This window comes from Etheostoma cragini, chromosome 24 (assembly GCF_013103735.1).
Source record: "Etheostoma cragini isolate CJK2018 chromosome 24, CSU_Ecrag_1.0, whole genome shotgun sequence".
Classification (NCBI taxonomy): domain Eukaryota; kingdom Metazoa; phylum Chordata; class Actinopteri; order Perciformes; family Percidae; genus Etheostoma; species Etheostoma cragini.
Window position 1 is genome coordinate 2893945 of NC_048430.1, and position 5570 is coordinate 2899514.

The following is a 5570-nucleotide window of genomic DNA, read 5'->3' on the forward strand; positions in this document are numbered from 1 at the left end:
TTTAGGTCAGGAGACAGGCAGCTTGCTCAACCAACAGATAACCCTAACCCGATACAAGCAGCAGGGCCTTGTATTCAGTGTGTGTGTGTGTATTGGAAGCGAACACACAGAGGTGTGGCTAGAGTGGGATTTGTACTACTGATGTCTAATAGCAGACAGAAAATGAATTGGAGATCACACCACTATTGCAGGAAAAAAATTGTATAGCCCTTTCTGGGAAGAAAAAAAATCTAACTAGTTTTATATTTGTATTACTTGCAGTGCATATTTTTGTTTCCCCTGATTGCCGAGACTTAGGTAGGCTACTGTAAGTACTGTTATTACACAAAATAATAGGCTAAATATTACAGGAATCTAATATGTTACTGGGCTTTCTAAATGAAATCTAAATGTTCTTTTAAAATTGTAATAGGTGTGGAACTACAACAATGCCAATCAATATCACATTTCGAGGCAGTACTTTAAAGAACATTCACAGTTACAGTAAGAATGTTACAAATATCAATTAGATACATGATTATTCTACTACTGGCCAAGTGCACTTCCAAAGCAAACAATGCTTGTCATGAAGAAAAATGGGAGAGCATTCAAAAATATCCTTCCTGATCATTTTAAGTAGATTTCAAGCCTTACATAAAACAAATAGCATTCCCTCTTAACTTTATATTGTGAGGGGGGGGGGGGGTGTAATCAATACTAACTGATATATGAAACAAAACAAGAAAAACAAGTCAGTTTTCTATAAGCCTAGAGTCATCTCAACAGCTACAATCATCTCACAGTAACATCAAGACAAAGCTTCCATTACAGAAACACAGCTATGTACACAAATTAAACACAAGGAATCATGCAGAAACCAAAACAAATCAAAACATGCATAACAGTTAGCTGAACATAGTTCAGAGTATTGGATGTGCCATAAGCACAATGCCATGAAGAGGCATTACTTTTGGCCCACACTTTCCCGTTCCAGTTAGCTAGCTAAATGTCTGTCCACATTTGAGCAGTTGTAGTTATTCTCGAGATCTCTTTACTAACTGGATCATTTCTGGTTCTATCAAGACGTCATCTTTTTTGTAAAGGCCAACATGGTCTTATACATTTGTAAATCCTCCAGGTAGAGCTTTGGTAAAGTGTTACAGACATTAAAAATGGCCACCGTGGGATATGGGACTGACCCAAATAAAAACGTTACTTATGGTTGGGGTTTGTTCACTTAATTCATAATTTAATAGAAACAAAAGAGAAGTTAATGATAAAACATCAATTAACTATTATTCCAAGCGTACCTGCATATAATGTTAAAGGACTTAATAAAGAGGCGGAAAAAAGCTTAAAATGAACAGACCCCAACCCTAACTGTGAAAAACAGGCAAAATACACTTTTGTTTTCAAATGGCCATTTAACAAGTAAACCAAAGCATATTTCTCACAAGATTAACTTGGAGCTCCTTTAAAAAATAAGCCAGCTTTAAAAAGCCAAATGCACAGATAAAGAAGCTGTGATACATGAACATAGGCAGACAACTCCTCTTGTTTCATAACATATTAGGAATAATTGTCTCAAAAGCAATTTCCACAGGATTACGAGTTGGAACATCTCATTTGGAACATAACTGTTTTAAATACATTTCATCATATAGCAATACATCAAGAGTGTTAAATACTGATCAACAAGTCCATGTATACATAACATCAGCAACTTAGTTAATGATACAATTTGTATCAAACAAGGTTTTACTCTGTCTAGCATGGATTCAGCTGGGATCTGCTACAGACAACAGTTAACGGCGTTAGCCAAAAGCCCGGCAGGGGAGTCGTAAATATATTTACAATACATACATTTGTTCAAATTTCCTCTGTCTGTAGCAGATACCAGAGTTGACCCAAATGAAAAGGGCTAGAGAGAGAGAGAGAGAGAGAGAAAGAGATGTCCCTTACTAAAACTAAGGTCCACCCGACAGGGTCACCCATCTCTACAGCTACAACTCTGACCAAAGTACGCAGCCATCTCAAATAAGACGACCATCTTTCAGCGTGTAGTCCAACCTCTGACTGACCTCAAAGTCCTCCGTTCATCTTTATGATGATTCATAATCCATAAATGAATCCGCTCAAGTTTCTAAAGGTTCAGTGGGCGCAGAGTTGTCGGTTCAGTTTGAAGTTGGCCGGGGGGGTCTGGAGAGTCAGTGCCACGTGGGGGGGGGATCATCATCATCATCCTCATCATCATCAGGTAGAGAGGCTGCCTGGGCCGGTGAGGTGACTGACAGGTGTCTGCCTGAGGTTGCACAGCTGCTCTCCAGTAAAGGGTTACTCTACCTCATTACTGTAGCAGACAACAATTCAGGTGAGTTTACCGATGCCTCAGAAATGATTTTTAGTGCAGGAAACATTCTGGATAACAAGTATAATGGGATTTCCTTTTCTCACCAGAGGAGATAATCCGTTTCCTGGACATGTGGATTGAGGACAGCCATGCTTGTCAACCAGAGCTGGAAATGAGAGGCTGTCCATCCTGCGCTTCCAGGAGCTAACAAACATGGGACCGCCACTCATAAATCTGCTGAAAGGATTACAGGAACGGATGAGAAGAAATGTTTTCAGGATATCATTTTTTACTGATTGGACACTGATGTCTGCAAGGACAAATGTTTACTGCAGAATCCTCAAACATCTGTGAAGATTTTTCTAATTAAAACTCTGCTCTGCAGAACAAAGACTTTTCTTTGCAAGAAATTGGTGAAAGGACTGATGGGTGCTTTTGATGTACTGGTTAAAGTAAATAAAACAAATGCCACATACAAATTGAAACCTAACCCTATTCATCCATGCTGGTTTAATATTGAAATAACAGACATACTCAAATTCATTATACTAACACGCATTCAAGACTGAATAACAAATAGGACCAGCAGAGCTTTTTACAGGTTTGAGAGTGATGCTGCTAAACACAAGAGGTAAAAAAAGCTAAAATTTAGTGTATGTAAGTTTACAGATCTCATAATGAAATAACTCAACTGAGATGATAATCTGAAAAGATTTGAACATATTGACCTAAGTATTTGCCTTTTCTGTGTCCCTTTAGTATTATAAAACAGGTTTTAAGTGACAGAAGTTAGCCGTTGTAAATGGCTAGGCTAGCAGCTGAACCAAGCTGGATGTGTGTTCTCTATATCTCTGGGAATTGGACTTACACATGATGTGTCCGTCCTCTCCAAGCCTGACGGTGCCGCTGGCCACCAGCTCCAGAGCAGCGGGGAAGGCGAGGTGCTCTGCGCACTGCCTCCTGCGAAATGATGGCTCCTGCAGCCACCGCTGCATGAATACACTTGAAAAAAACAATGGCTGCGTTGCTTAAAAAAGCTCTTGGTTTCATGTCTGGCGTTTCCACAGTATGCCATACTTACTACAAAATGTCATAGTATAGTTGATCATAGTTGTCATAGTATGTTGGAAAAGTGATACAAAAGTATAAGATGTCAATAAAGTGATAAAATAAAAAAGTCACAGTATGATGAAAAAAAAGTCATAGAAGAGTATGTTGCAAAAAAAGTCATAGTATAGTATGTTGAAAAATATTTTTAAAGTCATACTATAGCATAGTGAAAAATGCATTATTATCTTTAATGCATGTGCCGTGTCTCTGCAAGACAGATGAACTGATCCACAAAAGGCTGGAGCTGAGCAGTTCACACGATCTCTCTGTCCACACGGCCTCAGGGTTTTTCTTCCACCTACTCCCGACCCGACAATGTAATCACTCAGCTAATACCATCCGTAAAATAAAGGCTGGAGAACAGGAACCGAAGCGTTAATACTTAAGACTATGTTGAAACGTCAGTATGATGACTCTGCATTCCTGTGAGCAATGAAAAAGAGGTTAAAATGCACCATGATGCTATTCATTTTTAAAGACACTGCTGTTTATCATTGCATAAAAGCTAAAAAAAAAAAAACCCAAGGGCAGGACTTTTATCCAATATAATTTTAGCTAATGTATTTTGCTGGCCTAAATGCATCAAATATACATTCGATTGTTAAACTAACTTTAATGCAAAACCAGTTTATATTTGATAATGCTGGGTTATTTCATGAACAATAAATAACATGAGCCAACATAGACATGTCTGAAAAGGAGTAGGAAGAAGTATACACTTATTTAACCCTACCTTTTATTTATATTTATTACATTTATCTTCTATATTTAATATATAAATATACAATCAATGATATTGATCATACATCAATGAACACATATTGCAATTGTTAAAGCCCTTCTTCTTTACTATATTTTTTGAAAATCATTGATTTGTAACTTTTTTGAACTGGATTACATTTGGACAGGTCTGTCATAGACCGTTCCACAACTTCACACCACTGATTATAATGCACTGACTTCTTATAGTCGTGCGAACAGCTAGAACCTTGAATTTAAAAGGTATCCCTTAAATTATAACCCCCCTCTCCATCAACACAGAACTCTGAACATTACCTGTTAGTAGTCTGTTGTTTTGCTTAATTGGCGATTTGTGCAACTTGAAATTCAACTAGATCAATGTAAAAGCTCCGGAATGTAAAATAAAAATGTTTTAATTCCATCTGGTCAGATAGTATGTTATTGAAAACTGAGATAAATGTAGCATCATGTAGTCACTACATGATGCTACATTCATCTCAGTTTTCTCAAAATTTACCCTAAATAAAAAGGAATACCAATTCTTATTCCTTTTTATTTAGGGTAAATTTGCAGTATCACAAAGCCACCACCAGAGGGAACTAAGAGCCCATTCCAAGCATTCGTTAATGCTTGGATAGCTGTCATCCCGTCCTATCTTGTTTGGAGAGAATGACTACAGTATTCAGGCGACATAACCCCACACGTTGATAAATTGTCAGTGAAGCCCGGTTTAAAAAATGTTTAGACATCGCATTAAGATATGCAATGTATTTTTTTTAAATTGTTCCACCCAAAAGGTTACATGTCCTAAACTCTACAGTGGGAATGTGCAAGTGCTGCATCTTGGTCATGATTGGATAGGAACTGTGTCCATTTAAGCAAACTCATTTTAAAGGATCAGCAACAGTTTAACTAACACTGCTATTGCAGTGCTAATGCTGGGACACAGCCAACAGACAATTCAAAATGTATTCTAAACCATAGCGCCAGTCTTTATGTGCAATAGTTCAAAGCATTACATGGTCATTTCTAATGGCTGTCTATCGGCATGTCAACAGTGACTGCTGCATCCTGGGCCCCAGCTGTTGCTGTGTCACATCTTGTTTACACCAGGGACCAAGGCTATGTTTGACCTAGTTGCTAAAAAAGCCCAAGAGGAAAAGCAAACTACACACCACACAGACACGGGGAAAAGAAATAAGCCATTTAGTAATAGACATGAATTCCCATTTGTTGTTTGGTGTCAAAAAATTAAGTGTGATAAACATAATGAGCAAACATCAGTAACTAATACAATAACTTACTGAGAAGAAAAGTCAGGTCTTGGCAGGCGACACTTTGGCATATTTTCATGAATATGTTTGATTTTAATAAAAGGGGCATTTTCATA